A 25,085-nucleotide genomic window follows, 5' to 3' on the forward strand; every position below is an offset into this window, starting at 1 on the left:
TTGGACATCTTAATTATAAAGTATTTGGAATTTTATTTACTGTCTCGTGTCGCAATTCGGTGGTTTCCTTCCTGGAGGAAGGGTGGATCGTCTTAATCCCGAACCCTGGGTGAGAACTGGTGCTCCCAACTGACCAGCCGGAGCAAGGAGGGGTGTGTTTGCCAAATCGGATCTCCATAGCCTGGAGTTACGAGTGGTGGCACGTTGCAAATTAACACGTTACCTATTACGTGAATGTAAGCCGTTATTTGTAAACAGGGCCGGCCCTAGGTAACACCGGGGCCTAGGACGGATCGCATTAGCAGGGACTAGAAGGAAAATTGTTCACATTAATGTTAAAATTCGGAGATCTCAGTGCTGTGTATACCTCCTTAAACTTTTTCACTGGGAATAATCTATTAACATTTTGGTGCAAATGTTATCATTCTACACCCCTAATATCGTACATACACCCGTCAAAATTAAAAATTCTGGATAAACTCTTGCTCATTCTGAAAGTCTATCCCTAAATAATAAACAGCCTATATGAATATTTTGTGTAACGTGAAACTAGTATTAATTATGACTTCCAATTTCACTTTCAACTGTCTTTATTGGCATTATCTCTTACTTTGTGTACCAAAATTCAACTTTTCTTGTCTTCTTTGGTGCAAAGTTTTCAATTAGCTCTAAGTAATCTAGAAACGAGGAAATTCTCTTCTCAATGCGGCGTAGTTGATCTCAAGTTTAAGCTTCGAAAAAATCTCTAAGCACTCCTATAATTATATAGTTTTCTATAACTACAGTAACATAAGTACTGTCAGCAAAATTCTCAATGCAAAGAACGTGTTTGAAAAGGAGTCTGAAATATGTCTAATGTATTGAAGGGTTTGTTCTGTTCTTTTAATTTCCTGAGGTAGGAGATCACGGAAAACTTTCAGTTCCGAATATACATTGGCGGCGATTGAGTTCCAAAACCAAGGGGGGGGGGGGTAAAGGTGCCAAAATTGGGGGACAAAAAGGTACAAAATGTGGGGGGCAACTGTCCCCCTCGCCCCACTATTTGCCGCCACTGCGATGTTACATCCAAATCCTTACTACTTCTTGAGTCATGCCCCATAGTCATGGACCTTTACGCATTGTAAATGTAAAATAAAATTATTACCGTACAAATATTTTTAACATAATATTAGCCGATGAGAATAAATATTTTGTTTTTATTCTGTATGGGAATGACATGATGCGGGGCCTCGGGCGAATGTCCGATTTGCCACCCCCTAAGGCCGGTTCTGTTTGTAACGTAGCTGCTACTATAACCAATCTTCAGGAAATTTGTTCTTTTCGAAGTAATCTGAAATCTCGTACAAGCTCTCCTGTGTGGAGATTATCCGTGGATTTACTAAGCCATCCCAGGCAAATTATCTGGGAAAATAAATTTATCTAAGTCCTCACAAGCTTAATCCTAGCCAAATTCCTTTCAAGATCCTCCCTTCCACAGCTTTTCTAGGCACCCGTTAGAAGTTAAAGTGACATGCCGCTTTTTCATTAAGCCTCCTGCATGCTGGGACGAAACCACCCACTCATCAAACTACTGTGAGCTACTGCAGTGAGCCTGCTTACCTGCAGCAGGGTTGCCCTGTCATAAATGTGAAAAAATACGATATTTTAAGAGTAAAATTCATGAATTAATTTTCTGGACATTGATGCAGTTAATGAAAATATTTAAAAGTGGTTTTCTAGGAACACCCTTTCTCAGTACTCAGGTAAAATCTGAAAATTTTCTGTCGATTGGTTCTCGAGATAATAGTGACCAAAGTTACATGAGCTTACACAGGCTTGACAAAGAGATGGCCTTTACGGTGTGTTTCACGCCAAAATGACCATGAATTTGATTTCTGTGAAAATTTTGAAAGGGGTTGGTATTAGGAAGGTGTTGGGTGTGTGTGCGGATATATCATTGCCTGTAGAGAGGCCAAGGCATAGATGGAAACTACGATAGGGTCAGATAAAAGGCCCTATCCTAGGGGAACGTACTAAATCGTTGGTTGAAACGCATCCGAATCTACTGAACTAAGTCGTTTCACCCCAAGAGAGTAACAGCCTTTCCAAGAAAGTTACTGGATTCACTCCTAGAGTGACTTGTCACCCCCCTAATCTATGAAAATCCAACCTAACCTAACCTCACCTAAAATACTTCCTCACGTCTTCACTCACTTTACATCCACACTTACATCCTGAAGACGTGAGGACTTAAACCAGGACGTAAGTCAGTAAGTAAATCAGGATGTAAGTGAAGCAGTAAGTCAGGACGTAAGTGAGGAAGTAAATCAGGACTAAAGTGAGTAAGCAAGCCAGGACGTAAGTGAGGGCTTAAATTAGGACGTAAGTGAGAAAGTAATTCAAGACGTAAGTGATTGATTGATTTAGTTTATTTTACTTCGCGTTTTGTGCCTCTTGGCTAATTTGCGAAGATGGGGATGAGTGATGAAATGATGAAATTGATGAATGGGCATTCACAAACAACCAAGCTCGAGCGGGATTCGAACCCGGGACCCTTGGCGTCGCAGCGCGATGTGCAGGACGTAAGTGAAGACGTGTTGAAGTGAAGTGAGGAAGCCAACGTGAGAGAACTTCAGGAAGTCAGGATGTAAGTGAGGACGTGAGGAAATCAGGACGTAAGTGAGTAAAGACGTCAGCACATGAGTGAGGAAGTCAGGAAGTTGGTACGTCCCTATCCTAGGCAAGTAAATCTTCGGGTTTAGGACTGCCAGAGGAATAGACATAGAGATTGATCGATTGATTAAATTGGTGTTGTAAGTCCACTTTATGCACAGTAAGGCTAATCGGGACTGGACCTACAGTTTAAAGTGGGATCCGAACCACTTGTGCCTCCACCGGGTATCAAACAATAGACATAGAGAGAACTTAGTAAAAACTGAAAAAAATAAACACAAAGTTCATTTCTTAAGGAATTGTATTCTAATCTGTGGTACTTTTGAAGCATTTAAGCAAGTCGATGGGTATTACAGAGTATCATGGTGCATACCTTACATAATTTATGGTCTCCATTAACAGTAAGCAAGCGTAACGTAATTAACAGCAACAATAGGAAATATCTACAGTAATCTGTTAAAAATGTGTGAATATTTTTAGCCATGCTTCAATCGCGCTTGTTTGTGCCGAGAGCTGCCCAATGGGAATTCATTGCGTGACCTTGGACTGAGCAACTTGATCTTCCATTCAACCAGCGCCATCTATTTAGTGAGAGCGGAATCTCGTGCGAGACAGGAAGAAACTGTGGTTTCTTACGTTTCCCGGAAATGTTTTTCACTGAATCTGTTCGAAATTGGTGTTAAGTGTTCAGATGGTGAAGATGTTCGGTTAGGAGCAGTGGCGTTTGTTCACCGCACGTACATAAACAGGGTCTGCACTAATAGTCGTCAAACTTCACCACGTCAAGATGACAGAAAACAGTGGAAGATAGCAAAGGTAAGCATGTCATGTACAGTTTCGGGTTAATGACATTTTTTTTCGTGGTGAGTGATGAACTTAGCTCGCTCTCGAGCAGTGGCGTGACCATTTTCAAAAAGAAGGGTTCCATATACTTTTGTTATTAGCAGCCAACTCTCTATGTCATCTTTTCATGCCTTTGACGTTATTATTATTATTATTTTTTAAAGGGATACTGGCCCAAAATGGTGGTCAGATTCGCACCAATTCCCCTTGGGCACGCTACTGCCCCCCAGGTTCGTATTGATTTATGGTTTCGGATATGCCTCAGCATTAAAAATGTGTCGACTTTCAATTTTAAGATACCCATCAAAATAATTCTTCTCAAACCGGTATTTGATTCGTCTTCAATTAGACATTTTCGTATATTTACAAGCCGGCCCCTGTGGCGGAGTGGTTAGCACATCGCGCTGCGACGGTAAAGGTCCCGGGTTCGAATTCGGTCCTGGGCATGGATGTTTCTGACAAGGGAGGTTGTCTAAGTGTCCCCCTCCGATTTCCATGAAACTTGACAGATGTATAGAGGGGCCCAAAGGAAGAAATACATGTTTTTTTTGTTTCAGCTAAAAACTGTTTTAGGGGGCCAAACTCCCCTCAAATGTCAAGATGAGGACAAATTGAAGTGGGGATCTGACCCCTGTGTCTCCCTCCGATTTCCACGAAACTTGGCAGGTGTATAGAGGGGTCCAAAGGAAGAAATACGTGTTTTTGTGTTTCATCTAAAAAAAAAAAAAATGTTTTAGGGGCAACCCGCCCCCCTCAAATGTCAGGATGAGAACAAATTGAAGTGGGGATCTGACTACTTTTTTAGCTGAAACACAAAACACGTATTTCTTCCTTTGGACCGCTGTATACACCTGCCAAGTTTCATGGAAATCGGAGGGGGACACTTAGATAACCTCCCTTTCATCATATCATCCCTCGTTCCTATCTTCGCAAATTAGCCAAAAGTGGCACAAAAAGCGAAGTAAAATAAAGCAAATCAAAAATTGTATATTTACAACAATGTTTGGTAGTAACTTGTTATGGGCTGTAAAGACTGGTTCGTTTTCAAAGACGTAAACCTCCCTTTTACGACTTACAGCCAACCTAGACTCCATTTTGCAGACTAGCGAGGCTCTGGCGTTGCCAGTATAATCTTCTGTGGGGCCCGTGTTGTATCGTCCCTATATGCTTGTGGTTGTGGCAGAAAAGCGATGCAGAAAAATCTAATTCACTAAGATGCACTAAAAATGCATAAATTGAGATCAGCCACAAGCATTCGAACATATTGATATGTTTTAATTAAAGTGCATCAATTTTGATTTGTGTGCAGTGCCGTATCCAAGGTGGGTTTCATAAAGGTCACATCACAACCCACTCTTTGGGCCAGTATTACCTAAAAAAAAACATGAAAGGCAGGAAAAAATGGCAAAATTAAGTCTGACTACTAAAAGAAAATTATACGTAAGGACCCCTTTCCAAAATTCAGAACACGCCACTCTCTGTGTGTATAACGCAATTAAAAAAATCAAGGATGATGTACAGGGTGTACCAAAAGTTCCATCAGACAAATGACCACCATTTACTCCAGAGGATCTGTGTGGACACCTCCATTTTCATGGCACAGTATTATTCGCCTCCAGGTGCGATGTGAAATCCTACGTAACATGGCTGGCGTGAGGGAAACAAACGCACTGCGAACAGCTTCTTGAAGTTCCTCAGTTGTAAGATAACGATTATGGGCGACTTTCTGTTTGATGTGCCCCCATAGAGCATTATCACAAGATGTCAGATCTGGACTTCGGGGTGGCCATTTCAGAGGTGCTGGCAAATTTGACGATCCTCGTCCAATCCATTTGCCTCTGAACACATCATTGAGGTACATACCGGAATTGAAACGTTTGGGTCTTTTTGGTCGAATCTGATTCCAACAGGATGGGGCGAAAGTGCACTTCGCAATGCGTGTAAGAGAATACATGTGCCGTGAAAATGGTGGTGTGCACACAAATCCTCTGGAGTAAATGGCGGTAATTTGTCTGATTTAATCGTATACCATCCTCTCATCATACGCATGCTGTTAAAATAACATTTTGCAGGTTTGTCTACGATTAAAAGGTAAGGGAGGGGGGTAATGAGACTTTTGGTACACCCTATAGATTGCACTATGCTGCTTTAGATTTACTCGGCTAGCGTACGATGAAGAAGGGTGTGTTTTGTTATCCACACATGCGATGCGCCTCGTGCAAAGAGAAGACAAGGAGCAATTCCACACGACAGGATCCATTCATGAAGGAATTGAAACGGAAGTAGCGTCTTGAAAAGGACATAAAAGAATACACACGCATTGTTAAAGACTGCTTCAAGGAAGACCTTGCTCCAGAACCTTGTCGCTAGCTCCATCTGTCGGCTGTTACTACAGATGATTCATTTTTTTATTTGGCGTCGTTTTCTGCTACTTTTGACTAGGTGGGGATGAGGATGAGTGATGAAATTGACTAATAACGTAGCGCCGTGTGCTAATTACTAGGCCACGGAAATAGAAATCACCATTCGAGACGATAACGTGACTTACTGTCAGAGAGACTCCGGTAATTCAGAATAACAGATGATTTTTTTTTTTAAATTTTGTGTTTTTCATTGTCAGGGATGTAAACTTCATATTTTCGTCTTAAAAAAAATATTTCACAGCCATATAAAGTCGTTTGTCTTAGGTTAGGTGTTAGACATTTAACACTTCAGTGTCTCCTGCCATTAGGTTCTGAATTCGGTATTTGTGGAACTTCGTTCTTTGAAGTAGCCTCACATAAACAAAAAAGAATTGGGGTGTGTATTCAGGGCACCGGGGAGGCCAATCTCTCACCTTAACAAAATAATGTTCCGTCTTTTTGCCACAACAGACTTTACTATGCTTTAAATTGTTCTTCTAATTAACTTGCTTGTTAAAGAGAGCTCAATTCAGATTTGCTGGGGGAAGTGACGGAAGAACGGACGGAGCTACCGACGAGGGACGGAAGAACTAACGGAGCTAATGACTTCAGAACATAGATCCTCCTCTTAAACAATTGGTACCCTTAATCAGCCACATAAGCACAACCTTGTCACATAAGTTCGAGTGCGATTCTTCGTCACGCGTTGTTTTAAAGTTCCAGATGACGTAATAACTACCAACCTTTGTTTACGTCTGTGGGTACATTGTGGTCATTGCACACACCGAAACCTTGGACACTCAAGATCAAGTTTACGAGTACGATAATTAAGAAACAGGTTGGTAAGTGCGTTCTGTTTGCTGTCACCACAGACTCTTCACCAAGGTTAAGTAGAATGTACATCGAGGACACAGTACATAGAAGAAGAAAGATTATGGAACACATGTCGTGGCCCTGGACAATTTGAAAGATAAACAGCAAAATGTATATGGTGTTTTACAACTGGTACAGCGCGTTGGGTAGTCCCGTCATGGGCGTTCCTGCGTGTCTCTTCATCAATTTCGTCCAATCACCATCGTTGCGATTAGCCTAATAGAAAGATAAGCGACGTAATTTTAAAAAATACAAATTCAAAGCTTTGGGGAAATTTGTTTTGTGACCATTTAATGCCCACATAGGCTAGTCAAGGATGGGTTTACTTTTAAAAGTAGGAAAACATCACGAAAGGTTCCTTCATCGCGACTCCATGACGCTATCGGGGAGGACCATCAAAGTTTTCGTCTCGATTTTCTTAGCTTTGTTCTTGGTAGTAACGTCACCTTCCGATTCATATTTATTTCTAATCAGCGATAAAGTCTATTTAAGTCCACTTAAATAGTGGGAATCAGTGAATAAGCCCTGCTATAATAGCAAGTATTGCTCTTATGGATAGTACGTAGTGATTGATTGAGTGATTTGATTTATTTTACTTCGCACTTTTGGCTAATTGCGAAGATGATGATGAATAGTGATAAGGTGAATCAGATGAAGGGACAAACACAAACGGACAGCACACAACATGGGTCCCATAGAGCAGTGGTTCTCAAACTGTGGTACGCGTAATCCCAGGGGTACATGAACTAGTTGACGGGGAAACGCGATCAGCCTGGAGAGTGGTTTTTCATCCATGGTGTACCTAAGAAAAAAAACAAGTACCGTAACAGACTAAATTTGGAACCGAAACTCAGCTTGAAAGTTTCAAGTGAACAACCAGACATCTAGAAACTGTCTCAGGCTATCAGTGATGTGCGTCTACGTGTAAACACCGATAGTCTACATTCTACGCGTAGATTACGTAATCTATGTAAAGAACATGGCGAAAGATGATAACTTAGCAAAGCGCGCCGTGGAATTAAAATAAAATTCTACTGCGTATCAGTTGCTGATGTGTGAGGAGAACTTTTCATACTCTTTCTTCCAAATTCGAACAATTTCTCACCTAGGAAGAAACCTAATATAGGAAATATTCAAGTGTTTTATGGGAAAAAGTCCACTCTTGCCTCACTACTGCCATCTGTTGTTGTTTTTTGCATACTATTTATCTTCTTCAATATTTGATAATAGAAGAGAAGATAAATTTTGTTGTAAATAGGGTTCTTTTGATTTCGTTAAGAACCAATATAGTTGAAAATGTCACTTTCCTTTCATGAAACCCTTGAAAATTATTTTTATTGCACTTTAGATTGTCTACGTAGTCTATGTAAACTACAACCCAATGTAATGTACGCGTAGATTACGTGTACGGTCTACGGCACATCACTGCAGGCTATGCAGGCACATTCTTTTCACTAGAGACTGAGGATTTACAATATAAACTCCAAAATTGTGCTTGACACTTTTTTTACACACATATTCATGATCTTTATATTTTTACAATAACCATGGTAAAAATTTGAAAATTAAAGTTTTTTTATATACTTCTTGGCATACATGTTTCACGTTTTTATTTTTGTAACAATAAAATGATAAACGTAGGATTCTGATGCTTATCTGTTGACCATCTTTCCACATACAGCCCGAATGTAGACTTTTAGTTACGACTAAAGGACACAAAAAGGTTCGAGATTCGCTGCCTTAGAGGATTATGCTGGTACTGAGAAAACGGCTCAGTCCAAGCGACACGTGCAGCTTGTCGTGTCGCTTCGGGTCGGAAGTTTGCTGTTCATTGGCTCGTTCCCAAGCGACATGTGACATGTGTGGGCAGTCATATTAGCCGTGAATCAGACGTCTGAGCTTCATTGGTCTGCAACATTCTAGCTATCGGGTTGTACTACGTATTGAGCGAAATTCATCTCTTACACCCATGGGCGTCCGGAAGGGTTGGGGGGCAAGGGGGGCCGTGCCCACCCCTGGAAAATTATAGTCAACCAAAAATTGTATATTTTTCACATATAATTTCATTTCAGCCACAATAATATGCGTTAATTATTGCATGAATATGATAAATTCAAATTTAAGCAATGTTTTTTTGAGGGAACAACACTATTACTAGGGAAAATGTGCCCCCTGGAAAAAAAATACCTTCCTTGCCCCTCCCTGGAAAAAATCCTGCGGACGTCCATGTACACACCATGAATTTTTTTACTTAGATCCCCCCTTTAGTAAGCTCTTGGAATGGAAGCCCAGTCTCCCATCTTCATTGATTGCAAGTTCTCACTGTTGTCTTTTAGGACCACATTGTAAACACACATCCTGTGCTTGAGGCGACCTTTATCCGTGGTAAAACTCAGCGGAACGCGAGGCATTCGCAGTCGGCACTGCCTGTTTTTTATGCCATGAGAATTTTCCCAATCGCGTTTCGCCGCTTGAAACTTCGCAGGTCGGTCACGTGTCAGCGGGTGTTCGCTCCTTATCGGGGCTGCAGCTTTCATAGCGACCAGGTGAGGCAGACGGACTGGAGTCACACTCGGTGAAAGTTCGCAGCGCAGGGAACAGGATCCGATAGACGTAACAGGTAGGTCCCTTTTCATTTGGCTATCGCGATTCTGCCTGGTGACGAAACAGTGATTTCTTCTCCCTCCTGTGAAAAGTGATCAGGTCACAGTGATTCTGAAATTGATTTGGTTTATTTTGCTTCCCTTTTCTGGCAGTTTTGGCGCCTTCCAGATGGCGTATTGGTAACGTCGTCGTCTTGTCCTGTGTTCGATACCCGGTGGAGGCACATGGTGGTTCGGATCCCACTTTAAACTGTAGGTCCTGTACCGGTTAGTCTCTATCTATGTGCTATACTCTGTCCAGGGTATCTCTGGAGAGGGCGAACGAAAAGAAGTCCCTGCGCAAGTAGTGGTGCGAGACGGTTCCACCAATGTACACGTGAGAGGGAATGGGATTGCGTGGAGGGAAGAGCGACTACAGTTACCAGCCTTCGCAGCCGCGTCTACTGCTTCGCTCTGCCCATTCGATTTCTCCCCTTCTCTACTGCTATGCACGGCCTTACTCCACAGATTCCGGGAATAGAGTATAAGTGTACTTCAAGCAAAAAAAAAAAAAAATCAAACTTTTTCTAATCGCGAACATGATGAAATTCATGAAGGGACACTTACAAAGAAATCCCATGCCAAGGAGTGTTGCAGATTTCAGCTGAGTTGGTCCACTTTAGCACAGATAGGCTACCTCTATAGCCTCAGATTTTATCCTAGGTGTTCGATATGTAAATGCTTATTTAGTTATTATAATCAAATAATGGAATTAAATATGGAGTTATAATTGTGAAAAAAAATCATTAAGCAAGCGGCTCACCATAGCAGGAAATGGGCAAGTAGGAAGGATGACACCTGATTGGTTGGTTGGTTGTTTTGGTGTTTTAAGTACACTTTATGTACAGTAAGGCTAATCGGGACTGGACCTACAGTTTAAATTGGGATCGGAACCACTATGTGCATCCACCGGGTATCGAACCCAGGGATGACACCTGAATTACTGGGGATTGTTATGTGGAAAGAGTTTGAAAGGGGGAATTCATTCGTGAAACGTTGGTGAAGCAGGAATTGGGGATTAGCTCCGCAGATCCGAGGAGATTCATGGCTATCGTAACAATCCTTACTTTCATATCGAAATATGTGCCGGGTCCAATCCTGACGATGTAAAATACATTTGAGTGTGCGAGTTCTTTAAAGTTCTTTTAAAGTTATGTTTTCAACTCTCGCAGCTTAGGCTATGGAGGCTTACCATTATTTATTATTAATGTGTAAATAGGATCGAGTTGACGCACCCCAGAAAATCTATCCCCGTACCGAGAGTATATGTTACTCAAGGAGGCAAGCCGGTCTTTACAGTTTCCAGGTAACTGAAGATGAGATACGTTAGGCCTACATGGCCTTAATTGTAATGCAAATCTCAAATACAAAATGTTCTTTATTGATTGTTACGAAAAAAATGGATTACCATACTTTGAACAAAACTCAAATCACGTTTGCATGAGAATGGAGTCCTTAGTAGGGGCGTTTAACATGTGGTAATTGGAAATGAAGAATACAGTTTGTTTTGAAGCAAGTGATTCACGATCAAGTTTCGAGTCAGTGTTGTGTAGCAACCAAACGTTTTGTGTTACTTTCTAAAAAGAGTAATTCTTACTAAATTACTTTCCCGCGGTACAGGATTTGGAAATAACACGTTACCGAAATTACAGGAGTAACCGTAACGGTACTTTGTTACTTTTGTTGCTTGTGTTACCTCGATAAATTCAAAACTGAAGGATTTATTTAACAGACCCAACATGCTTTGTTGTGTTGTTTTAAACTTGTTGTGCATAAAAGTTACACTGGGAAAGCATGCACTACAGAGAACACATGTGATACTTGTGTAAACAGTCAAGTGTCCTTGTCGACCTCCGTGGTGGAGTGGTTAGCACACCATGCCACGACGCCAGAAGTCCCGGTTTCGAATCCGGGCTTGGGCATGGATGTTCTTTGTGAATGTCCCTTCATCAGTTCCATCATATCATTCATTCTCGTCTTCGCGATTAGCAAAAAGTGGCAAAAAACGAAGTTGTTGTTGTATAAAGGTAACTGTTACTGCTAGGCTTGCCAACTTGAAAGAATAAAATTCCGGAAGATTTATTTACAGCATTCAAACACATTAGATTAAAATGTTCTGGGAGACTGTTGCCTGCTTGTGGTTTAGTTAATGTGAATACAAAATTGAATCAACTTAATGAAAACAACCTAGCAAGCACAGTTTGTAAGTAAACAAAACAAAATCACTATGCAGATACACAGTGGCGGCGATTGGGTTCAAAATCTAGGGGGGCAAGGTGCAAAAGTGGGGGGGATGACATAATGTACATCATAAGGTACATATGGTTTAGCATAGTGCGGGATCAAAAGTGGCAAAAAGTGGGAGGCAACTGCCCCCGCTCACCCCCTTAATCGCAGCCACTCCAGATACATAAAATTTTATTTTCGTTTCTCGCAACTCTGAACTGGCCATGACAACACGAACACTGAAACGTATTTAATCACACTGTAACATACTAAAGTAGATGAACCAAAGATGGCCCTAGTTAAGGTTCTAGGGCAATTTACAAATCTCTAATGAGAGTTAAGTTCCTAAAATTAAAAGAAATAACTCTTACAACTAATTAACAACGTGTACCAAATTGATATTTTCGTTGTTTCCTTGTAATCAAGGGGTCCCGGGTTCGATATCCGGTGGAGGCACAAGTGGTTCGGATCCCACTTTAAACTGTAGGTCCAGTCCCGATTAGCCTTACTGTGCATAAAATGGACTTAAAACATCAAATCAATCAATCAATCAATCAAATGGATATTTCGTAACATTGCTTGTAACTTAATACTAATAAAATAGAATTACAAAACCTTTACATCTGTTTCCAAGGTGGCACATGGGTTCCAAAGGTAGCCCACGGCTTGTAGTTTGTTTAGAAAATGATGCTTGTGCTCAAGAAAACATATTTATGCATGTTTCTTCACGTTCCTATATCTTATTGGAGAAAATTGTTGATGTCAAATTTTTGATTGTTGAGTGCATTATATACAGTAACGACGAATAGGCGTCCTCTGTGGAGGACTGGCCTGCACCAGGGATGTGCGTCTATAACGATAGTCTGCATTCTACACGTAGATTACGTAATCTATGAAAACAACATGGCGAAAGGTGATAACTTAGCAAAGGGCGCCGTGGAATTAAAATAAAATTCTACTGCGTATCAGTTGCTGATGTGTGAGGAGAACTTTTCATACTCTTTCCTCCAAATTCGAACAATTCCTCACCTAGGAAGGAACCTAATGTAGGAAATATTCTAGTGTTTTATGGGGAAAAGACCACTCTTGCCTCACGACTGCCATCTGTTGTTCTTTTTTGTATACTATTTATCATCTTCCATAGTTGATGATAGAAGTGAAGAGAAATTTTGTTGTAAATAGGATTCGTTTCATTTCGTTAGGAACCAATATAGTTGAAAATGTCACTTTCCTTTCATGAAACCCTTGAAAATTAATTTTAATGCACTTTAGATTGTGTACGTAGTCTATGTAAACTACAACCCAATGTAATCTACGCGTAGATTACGTGTAGACAACGCATGTAGACGTAAACTTATAGTCTACGGCACATCACTGGCCTGCACAGTCCCTACGACACCAGGGGTTACACAATAACTTAAATAAAATGGCTGCTGGCAGCCCGAGACAGTTCGTTTTCTGCATGGTGCACCTGGGGGGGGGGGGACTGGGTATATTATAGCAGTGCCATCTGTTAGCTGTGTTAAATACTAATATGATTTTCGTAATGTGGGCCACCTTGGGAACACAGGCTACCATTAGCTCACCTACGTTACGAACTAATTCTACATAATGAAGCAAAATTTAGTGGATGAAAATAAAGAAGCCGCCAGACTTTGATGCAACAATACCTTTTACTTCATTTTCTGCACCTCCTGTGTACATACTTTGGCGCAACAATGTTTTAATATCTATTTATCTCCCTCCAGGCGCTTACATAAACAATTACTCATTTTCACGAGTATCCAAAATAATATTGTGAAGTTTGATTCATTAGTTTGTAACAAGGTGGGTTGATTTAAATTACTTTAAAGAAATAATTTATAGAATATTGTGTAAGGATTCTATAGATATCAGAATCACTTTTGATGAAACTACATTAATCTGGAAATCAGTTAAACATTTCGCGTAGAAAAATATACAACATATTAATCATGTTAAATAGTAAATAGTGTAATTATCGTTAAATTGTAAATAAACATGGCAGCTGATATTTTGCAAACTATCATTAAAAATTGCCAAAATTCAGCTACAAAAACTATATAACAAATTTAAGTTACAAATATTTAGTACATCCAGAATGTTTTATTTTCACTAGAAGAAAAGTTATTGAAACTATTATTGTTTCATTAACACACTCAACACACATTTCCATAGTAGGTTCATATATGCAGTATCAGAAACAGAAACATGTATATTTACATACATATAATTTTTTATTTGCTTTAATCAAACTGTTGAAATATTTTACAGGGCCGTTTACCAGAAAAAGCCTTTCTAGAGAGAAACATATGTATGGTGCCAAGAACCACACAAGCAATTTTAAGTGTTTTTCTTTTTTAAATATCATCAAGGATGATTTTAAAGGAATAAAAATCATGATTTTTATGCACCCATGTTTCTAATAACAGATTTCTTTGCACACGAATTTCATCATTCCGGGAGATGACAAAGTTTGTCAGCGCGTCCGGGAGAGCGAGTTTCATTTCCGGGAGACTTGGCAAGCGGTGCTAGCCTAACTTTTCTGACTCGTTAGAAATAATCGACGTAAGCACCCCCCCCCCCCCAATTCCCCGTCTCTTCTGCGTATTTGTAACATAGGAAGAGCTTTGTATGTAATATAATACGACAGGAAGCGGAATGTTGGTGTAAATAGTTTAATCTTTAAAAGTAGACCAGTGCACGAGCGTTTATCAGATCCGGATCTCAGGGTCGCTCCATGTGACTGTACCATCCGTATCACTCGGTTGAAGTGACCCTGAAGCGAGATTCGAATGCACGTGGACGGACACACGTGAAAAAATTAAGCTTGCTATGAACACTCGCACAGGAACACACACAGTGAGCGAGAAAGTGTTCATACATACGTACCATTGGCGCATTCTAACATGTTGCCGCGTTAACTACCTGTAAACCAACTTGGCTTTAACAAATGGGAATTGTTCATTATACATCATGCAATCTATGAAGATAAGATTGAAAACCATAATTTATGGAAACTACAGTAAAACCTCGTTAAGCCGAACCCCGATAAGAAGGACTTCGCTTAATCCGGACAGACAAAAGGAATAAATAAATAAATAAATAAAAAAAATGCAGGATGCAAGGTTTTAAATGTTGCTAGAAGTCAACAATCGCATTGTATGTACAGTTTTGCTTTACATTTTACTGTACTGTATAGTGTATTTAGGCCTATGCCCTTTAAATACACCATAATAAACGTATTTCAGTTAATCCGGACTTTCGTTAAACCGGTCAACTTATCCCCCCCATGAGTCCGGATTAACGAGGTTTTACTGTATTTGAAGAGTTATGTACGCCACTGATCGTTCTCCATCGTACCCTTCTGACGACTGGGTTTCCTTCCAGATTGTGCGCAGGAAGGGCGAGGGAGCCGAAGAGAGTGGCTATTTCAAAACACGCTGCAAACAACGTTGGCGGGAGAAAACTGCTTGTTCCTTCCTGCTTTCTGTGCGGCGCTTGGCAGAGGCAGTGATGCTACATGATGGGAAATTTCCTTTGGCGCAGAGAAAATCAGGTCCAATTTGTAGGTAAAAAAGGGAAATTTTATGAAACAAATCAAAACTGTGGGAAAATTTGAAGATGTCGGGCTCATGTTTTCGTTTGCCTGCATTGGTGTTTTTTTTTTCTATTATAGCTAGTTAACTTAGATTTGGTTGAATATAAATATATACAATAAATAAGAATTGTTGCAGAATATCAGGTCAAAGTTTCAAGATACGACACTAATACATACGCTAATCATGGCTAGATTTAGGCCTTTGGTGCATCCAGACGCCAGAGCCTCGCTAGCAGTGGAGCAACCACTGGGGAAGGCATTCCCCCCCCCCCAACCTTGGGCGAAAATGAGTTCTAATGGGGCAAACATTGACGGCCAAGGGTTTCTGCAGGGGGCAATTACCACTCCAAATTTCTAACTTTATGCAAATAAAAATACTTTTCGTAAAATTTTCTTCCTCGCTTCGCTCGCAATACCTACTTTTCTTAAGCTTATCAAGTTCAGAGCCGTAGCTAGGGGGCGGCGATAGTAAAAGAAGAATTATATTTGGAATGCATTTATCAAGCATTTTCTGTCTTTCAAAAATAGTTCGTGTGCTTGTTTTCCATTATTAATGTGAACGAGTTGAAAAAATAATTCAAATTGTTTGTTCGAAAACAAATGCATTAGCTTCGACTTCTACCCCCCCCGCCCTTTTAGCGTAATTTACAAGGATAATAACGTCTTTGATACTACCACTACCACCACCACCACTAGTATTACTACTACTACTACTAATAATAATAATGTTATAATAATAATGATACTAACAATAAAAATGATAAATTATTATTATTATTGGTACTTTTATCCTGGTACTTGCCCCCCCGCCCCAGACAAAAAATTGTGGTTGCACCTCTGCTCGTTAGTCCGCAAAATGCAGTCCATGGTGTACTATGCAAAAGTGAGGCTGACATTGGAGTGTCTTCGGAAAGGTCCATCCATCCCTTAGATCCTGTGAAGGTCCCTTTACAACCTGAACTATTAAGGGCTTTTACACCATCCTTTTTTTTAACTGTCAGATAAGGATTTTGCACAAGGGTACTTTTCCCGTATACATTCGAAAGTGCAAAATGACCATATGTGTCAACACACCCCAAAAATTTTAATAAATTAATTCTTGCAAGAATTGGCTCCGGCCTCTGCAAGAATATTTATTTCAATCTTTTATCAAATAAATGAAAACAAAAATATGCTAAGAATGGCAAGTTAAGCGTAATCGATTCTAACCTACGCCAACAATTATCTACTCAGCGTTCGCAAAGAGAAATCGTGACAAGAGAGACCTTATTTTCTGTTTTATCTTCCAGTTCGTGTTTCCATGTTATCAGTTCACCGAACAATGTCACAACAGAAAGCCCCATAAACATATGAACATAAGACAGTCAGCTGTTGAAAAGCGAACCATAAGTTTGTCGGTTTCAAGATAATTTTATCATTTACAACACCGCTCCATATTGGTCACGTATGACTGAACATACGATGTGTAACATGAATTTTGCAGTAAGATTAGTAATGTGAACCTAAGACCCTTGCATTTGCTAGTCCAAAATTACCATTTAGTTATGTTCATACATTGCACAAATAAAAATATTACATCATAACTTTGAGTATATGGCTATATTACTTGTACAATCGCATTCTTCGATCAGCCATTCCTATATGTTCAATTTTTATCAACTACTTTTTGAACAAAAGAAACGTGTATCAATGTTGCAAATACTTTAAATATTTCCTAACTAAATCAGCTCATAAAAATGGTAAAAGTCAGTTTTCGACAGTTACAATTACAGTAAACAAAAGGTTCCAAAGTCTTTACCCACAATCACAGACTAAAAAATTTTCCTTGCACGTTTGTACTAATTAAAATTAAAATCCATTTTCTGACACATGACAACAGTGATTGTTAGAATGCAAGGAACATTACTGAATGTAATTAACAATCTGGAGATTTTTGCATCCAAAATAAACAAGAAAAAAATGTCTGGACAGAAATTAAGAACAAATAACTGATCCAACGCAATTGAGACGTCTAGTAAAGAAGCCTTATGGCTACAGCCAACACTACAGCCATCTACCATCCGGTCTGGAGGCTAAAGCAAAATTGTGCATTTTATATGTAAAAGTATAAAACTTACTAGTTTGTTCTTTATGAATAATTCGTGATTCTGAACTTTGTAGGAACGAGCGAAATGCACTTGAGCGCCCATATTGAAAATTGGAGGCAACATGCCGTTTTTAGCCTGTACGTTTTGAATGAATGATCCGATTTTAATGCTTCAATCTTGATATAAAGCTCTTTTTAAGGCAAAACTTTCTTGTCATTACAAAATTTCCCGAAACCGTAAAGATTTCGCACAATTTTCAAAAAATGAAACTATAGTGCTGAAATAACTTTTCTCCATTAAATAACTCTCTTACGATACAATATTACTTTCAGACTCGAAATGAAGGAAACAGAGAATTTCGTAAGGTTGACTGCTGTGCAGGAGACCCGGGTTCGATTCCCTTGCTGAGTGATCTAAGGTCGGAATATTTCCGACCCATGTCCCCGCATAAAGCGGCTCTGGGGTTCACCCATCCTTAAATCAATGGGTACCTGAGGGCAACCCTGGGGGGTAAAGGCGGCCTGAGCGTGCTGCTGATCATATCACCTCAAAAATGGCGGAGATCGAAAATTATGGGGTCCTACCCCCACATCCCCTAAATGTGCCTTCATGGCTGAGTGCTATGCAGAGTGCTATATGCACCGGGAACGTTGCCTTACCTGTAATTGCTATACCGTACGCCATATTTCGACTTACAGTTTACTCAGGAATTAATAATTATTAGGTCTATTAATGATTGTAATCATAAAGAAAATGTCGAACCCCTTCGGATCCGGCGTTCAATCGCCGCTGGAGCCGAAGTGATTCGGAATCCACTTTAAACTGTAGGTCCAGTCCCGTTCAGCCGTTGGACTTAAAGCGAGGGAGAATAGTTCCTAAAGCCAAGTCCTTAATACGCCACTGTACAGATGTTACTCTCTCGCCCCTTTCCATTGAAAGAACACGCGATTTGTTTGCCAACAACATCGTCGCTGGCTTTCATTCAGGAGTCATTGCTTGAGAAAGCAAACAGTGTGTTATGAAACATTCCCTGGCAGCTTTACAAATGGGGACTTGATTTCTGCTTGATCATTGTAATTCTTCTGTTGCTTTGCGTGTGGCTTGCTATGTAACTACGTCATCGAGAGGAAAGTTCCGAGAAACAACCCCGACATCATTCTCCTGTAGTCTTATCTCAAAGAAGCGGTTGTAATATTTATTTCACGCGTGAACAATGTAAGGTGATTTTAAAGTCTCTTTAACACCCTGTATAGAATGTAAAGGTGTTAGGCTGGGTACAGTTGGTCAGGATAGAAACATGTTAGGCCTAGGGGAACCATATTGGTGTGTTCCAAGTTCGCCATATAGGTGGCCGCCATATTGAATAAAACTCAAAATTTTTAAATGGGAAAGGGGTGATGTGATATATCAAAACAGGCTACAATTTCACGAGAAATGCAATGGGGAAGGTTTTTTTCAACCTATCTTTAATCAGAAAAAAGTTACGACTACAGGATTGTAACAATTGTATTATTTTCCAGATGTGAGAAAACAGTGCCAGATTGCTCATAATACTAGGGCGACAAATTGGCCAAAACATGTCACCTCGTGGGAACGTCACCGCCACAAGCGGCAACACCCTTTTTCGTTAAAAAAAAGTTATGTTGCCAACTTCGCAACTGTGACGGTGGCCACCATATTGGATTCAAAATGGCGGCAAGTCAAATACACTTAGTTTACTATTTTTCAGGATAGAAACGTTACTATGCTACACAAATTTGCAAAACTGGTGCCATTGGATAGAGAAAGCTCCAGCAAAGTATACAATTGCCATCTAACTAAGTTTTCTTGTTATCCCTTGAATATAGAAACAAAAAACTTTCAAATGTATATATATATTTCTAGTTCTCGAAATTATATTTTGTCTCATAACATGGCAATTATCAATCAGATCAAAAAATAGTTATGATAAAAAGTAAAGAATAGTTTTTCATGATTATTTTGAAATGAACATCCTCAAAAAACTTTTCATTTCAATGAACGACACCTACAACGAGATCCAGTGTCGCACGTGACAGTTGCACAATTACCCCAGAAGTTCCGATCAGTGAACGATCAGACAGGCGACGATCAGTACCAGAACTTCAACCGAAGTAGCTGCAGTCCTGTTTTCACCTACATTTCCTCTCGCGCATTTATTGGTTGAGCTCGTCTCGAGTCATTTTCGTTCGCTTGTTCCATTGATTCCCTGGACAGAGTATACACTCTTACAGTCGAAGTTGTATGAAGGTAATAGTCTGTTATTCCCTTTCACCATGTCCCAACGTCATGACGAACTCTTACCTGAATAACAACATCACCATAAGTCCCAAGTTCGAGTCCCGTTCTGGAGAGAAGTGGTCGTGAGAATGACCTTTTACCAGTTCCGTCTTATCATCATTCATCCTCAACGTTTCGAAAAATTACAGAAAAGTGGCGCCAAATAAGAAAAGAAAATACAAGTACATCTTGTATCTACTTACTCAAAACCATCAAATGCAATAATGATACTGTATTTATATTTCGTTTTAAGTGCATATATTGTAAAAAATCTGTGTTCAATCATGTCCAACTTGACAATAAAACACAGCATATAATTATTGGATTACGTGGGGCTTGTTATTGCTCACCTTCACAGACAAGTTATGCAAGAACGGAAAGCTTCTTGGCAACTTATCAGCAGTCTGCTCTTACCTTGTAGGCTTGCCTAATGTCCGAGGGACCTGTAAAGTGACATCAGTATTTTCAACAACACTCTTCAAGTAAAGTACTTATTATTCAGACTTTATGCTGAAGTAAGAATAGGCTGATACACTGATCGCAAACCCAACTGGCGGCGGACCTACACTCTAACTGTCCACCGATCATTTTCGGGTGTGTGTGACTTGATGAGTGTCAACAACCTCAGTTCCGAAGTAAAAAAGCTGTAGGGGTAACATCGCTCTTCCGTTACAGTGTTGCCAAGCGTACGTCTGTCTTTGTCAGTTGTTTATAATTCGCTTGTTTGTACCGTGTTTTGGTGCTTTTTGTACTAATTGTCCGTGCCTTGCGTACTATTGTACAACTTTCATCCAGTTAAGGCGCGGATCAACTCCCCCCCGTTTTACAGTACGTTTGGCAACATGCTGTGTATCCGACGCTCATTTGTTTCGTTCCGCCAGGAACTTTCGTGCCTTGTGACTCGAAAATGTCCGATGTCAGTCGAAGAGAATTCAACTGATCCGCGATTCGTTTTTTTCCCAGCCGCCAGTTGTGATCAAGGTAGATAGAGATTAGGTAAAGCCATCCGAAGATTGCCGATCTTGCACGAACGCGTGACGTCACCAGAGAGGGAGTGAGCTCGGCTGAAGCAGACGGCCCCTAGCATTTATATGGGAGATTCAGAGAGCGAAAGTATATTATTACTTTTAGGAGGGGGAAAATATTAATTTTCATCCTCCAAGATGGTATTGAGGCATCCTTTTAATGATTAGTAACATAATTGAAAACGCGCTACATTTAAAAGGGGGCAAAGTACATGTGAAAAAATGTATTTTGAAAATCCATATTCCTGAAACTTTCTGACCGATGCGCTTCAAAGAAAGTTGCGTGTTCTCCTTTAGAATTTCGTCATTTTACAAATCGTAATATAATTTTAACAAAAACGTGGCATGCTAAAGAAGAATTAAAGAGTTTTAAAAAATAATTGATTAATAGACTTAGTTTATTTTCCTTCGCTTATCTGTCACATATGGCTAATCGCAAAGATGAGTATGCGTGATGATATGATGAAAGGAAAGTAGACCCATGCCCGGGCGGGGATTCGAACCTGGGGGCCCTTGGCATCGTAAAGCGTTATGCTAACCACTTGGCCACGGAGGTCAGCATTACAAGGAAATAAACAGAAAATGGCATCTATGTTTTAATATGCGAGAAACATTTGCGAGGAGGTTATTGAAGTAACAAATAATTATTACTGGACGTTCTGATGAAAATTATTAATATATCTGAAATATCGAGAATTGACCTTGCAGTCTCTAAATGTACTTTTAGGGTTACGCAAAACCTTTACTCAAAATTGCTAGTGTAAATTTATAAGCTATTAAAATTTAAAACTTATTCCTGTTCGAAAATAGAAACTGCCAAGTCAGATTTCGTATAAATACATATATTTTTCTTTCATGAGGCCAGGACAGTATTTGGAGGGGACGGTGGCTTGGGAAGGCTATAGTCCCGGATCTCGATCTGCAAAGGGGCTTCCAGTGGAAAAACATCGTCCAGAAGAAGGGGCGAAATGGTTCTTTTTAAATGGCTCAAGAATACAAAGATATAAGTGGACATTTGACAAGCTTAGTCTAAAACTTACAACTCAAATCGTACATGTGTGTGTGTGTGGGGGGGGGGGGCTATGTGAGGTAACACAGTGGAATATGATTCACAATACTAAAATTAAAATAAATATGTGGGAACAATAGAAATCAAAATATGTTGTAGCTAGTGACGGCGCAAAAATGCATATTTTGGCTAAAAGAGCATTCATTCATTTATTTATTTTTGTCGTTATACTGGGGGCAGATAAGAGAGAGAGAGAGAGAGAAATTGTCCTGCCCCCCCCCCTCCCTGTAGTGTGGTCACTGCCTATAGCTATGCTGGAGAAGAATGCACCAATTAATACGTTATTAAATAAAACAGATACTTTTAAAACTTTTAATCAAATTATTTGTGAACTATGATTTAAATTTAGAGAGAACACATACCTGTTTAATTTAATTTGGATGAGTTAACTTCTGAAGCCTGCCATTTCCGAGCCTTCTTCCGGTGTAACTACACTGCCCTTTGAGCCCTAGCTGCTGCGTTCAGGTGGCGGAACGAGCAGAATACTAATTAAAACAAATATGTGACAAATATATATATATATATAAAAAAACGTGTTGAAGCTATTGACGGCGCCAAAGAAAAGACAGAAGAGAAACGTGGAGAGTGCAGTGATATTTTAGGGGAAGCAGTCACGTTCATTACACCCTTACATTTACATACAATATTAAAATGTTCTGATTTTAGATCTCGCACAATGCCTTTTTCACAAAAATGGGCAATCCCGCATTTTTTATAACAATCTTGTCTTTTCGTTTACTTACGCAATTACCGACTGGAAAGGCTGTGATATTTTAGATTTCTTCCGTTAGTTTTCTGATAATAGTTTTCACAGCTTCCCATAGCATTTAGGCATGAATTCAGTTGACAAGAACAAAATAATCTTATTTTAAAACATGCAGCAAAAAGAAATCCAACGCGCTTAAGTTAAAACTCCCTTGCATTGGAAGCCTTGAGAGAACGAAACAGGGGTTCCTTCGTAACACGATTTCTTGAAAACCATTTTACACATTTGAATCAACTTTGTGATAAATTGATTAGAAAGGATGAATCTTAACAGTAAAAGTTGTAACTTTTTCCCTGCTACTATATTTTAGAAGAAATTCGTTGTCAAATATCTCAATATTTGCATAAGGAACCAGCCTTTCCGTGCCGAGCTTCTCGACGATGACGTCATGTAACCACGGACAACTGCGCATACGATCTGCGCCGCCGAACGAGCACCCCCTGAGTTGTGATTACGAGCAGGACTGGGCAGCTTGCTTGCACATGTGGAGGCCTGAGAGCGCTGCGTTCTTTTCCCAATTTTCTTCTTTGAACTTTCATTATTGGGAGGTTCAATGCATAAATTTCACCTCCGCTAGAAGCACTGTTATTCCGAAAAGAAACAAAACCGATTTCATATCTACGATAGTTCCCGAGATAGGATTTTTTTGGTATATTGCGATAAGTTTGAAAAGGCAAGTTTGAGGGACTTCGTCCGCTGAAAGATATTAAGTATGACGTCCAGAGACAGAAGCCACAGGCATTTAATTGCAGACTGAAAATGATGCGCTTCTTTTTTAAGCTGCATATCTTCGCTCGCGCATAGACAGGGCGATAGAAATATGGCGAAGCTGTGCATTAGAGCTTGTTATTGTTTTCATATTGATGAAGAAATTATTTGTTCTCACTTGTGGAGTGGAATATACAGAGTTTTATCCTTCTTAGTACACTTAAAAATTCCAATCTTGTGTGCTACAATGACTCAAAATCTTCAAAACAGACGTTACAAGTGGAAAAATGAATGTATGCTTCCAGCCATAATAGTATCCCCTCGTTCGAAACTTTTGGCTGTTAATCCATGCATGTTAAAAGCCTCACGTTTCCAGTCTGGTACCTGGATGTCTGTGACAGAAGCATGCTTCCAATACTGTACATATCGTCGTACGGGACATCACCATCCGGTTGTAAGTAAGGTCGACTGGTTGTCTAACCTTGAATTCCAGGTTCGCTTTCTTGTGTAAAAAGCATAAAAACGATTCATTTAACACAAATTCTCGCAAGACTGATACTTTGTGAAGTTTTAAGACGGCCGGATGAGCACAAATAACAATGACATTCATGTCTATTGTTACGTAATCAATGCTTACGTAATCTACTATCGTTTGTGACAACTTGTAATTCTACTGTACAGATTCCAGTCTACCTTGTAACATCCAGTGAAAAAAGGCATTAAAGCTATTTTAACCTTGTCTTTTTTTTTCTTTTTGAGTGCTTTTCTGCCACTTTTAGGTAGTTGCAACAATGGGTATAAATGATGATGATGATGAGAAACAGATGAAGGACAATGATAGGCACGTACGGATAAGATATACAACACTAACCCCTACATAGGATTATACTGGCTGTTTTTCCAGGAGCCAGTGCCTCGGTAGCTTGTAAGATTGATTGAGTTGGTGTTTTAAGTACACTTTATGCACAGTAAGGCTAATCGGGACTGGACCTACAGTTTAAAGTGAACCACTATGTGCCTCCACCAGGTATCTGGTAGCCTGTAAGAATGTAGTGTCCAGCTGTTTACGCAGCCTCTCTCCGAATGCCAAATTTATGTTCATTGTATTGTTGAATGTACCTTTGCAGCTTCTAAAACATTCATACTTTTCACACTAATTCCACGTACTCAGCCAATCCAATTTTCTTTAAAAGTTTAAAGTGGAAAATGTTGAGAATACCCACACGACAACATATTTGCTGCAGGTTTGTAGAGGAGACTTCATTGTTTCAGGCTTCATAGCTTTAAAACTCAACAGGAAAATTAGGCTGATTTTGTCACTAACATTCTTATCTTTGTTTCGTATGTTTTGAAATAAAATACTCGTTCGAAATCTATAATAGGCTTAATTTAGAGCCGAATCTCGGCTTGAAAGTTTCAAGAAACTGGGTCAGGCTATGCAGGCATATCCTTCTCACTAGAAACTCTGAGGATTTACAATAAAAAGTCCAAAATTATGCTTCAGACTTTGTTTACAAACTTATTTTTGTTGTATACTTTATTCAAGACCTCTAGCAAAATATATGAAAATTAAAGTGTTTTATATACTTCTAAGCATAGATATGTTTCACATTTTTATTGTTGTAACTAATCATGAAGATTGTAGACGAGGGAACACAAAATAAAATAATAAACGTAGGATTCTGATGTATATTTGTTTACCATCCGTAGGATTCTGATGTATATTTGTTTACCATCTTTCCACATCAGGCAGAAAAAAATCTCTAAAACCCACTATTCGGAGAAAACCTATGATGGGTGTACAGTGGGATCCATGAGTATTACCGTGCAAATTGTCCATGACTATTTTTTTAAGCGATTGATTTGGATGTATGC

The 25,085-nt window shown here is 39.6% G+C and overlaps 1 protein-coding gene across 3 annotated transcripts in view; it reads left to right on the forward strand.

The window, feature by feature from the left end:
* The first annotated feature begins 3,253 nt into the window (after positions 1–3,253).
* LOC145978620 (neprilysin-like) overlaps positions 3,254–25,085 on the forward strand; it is a 128,950-nt gene continuing 107,118 nt past the window's right edge. The window contains exons 1-2 of one of the 3 annotated variants that reach the window (XM_083111351.1): positions 9,344–9,390; positions 15,047–15,228. The gene's annotated coding sequence lies outside the window, so the exon portion shown is untranslated. Of the gene's footprint in view, positions 3,469–9,289; positions 9,391–15,046; positions 15,229–25,085 lie in introns of those variants that run through there. The other 2 variants (XM_083111352.1, XM_083111350.1) reach the window with 2 other exon arrangements.

This window comes from Lepisma saccharinum, chromosome 25 (genome assembly GCF_977018435.1).
Source record: "Lepisma saccharinum chromosome 25, izLepSacc3.1, whole genome shotgun sequence".
NCBI classification, from domain to species: Eukaryota; Metazoa; Arthropoda; class Insecta; order Zygentoma; family Lepismatidae; genus Lepisma; species Lepisma saccharinum.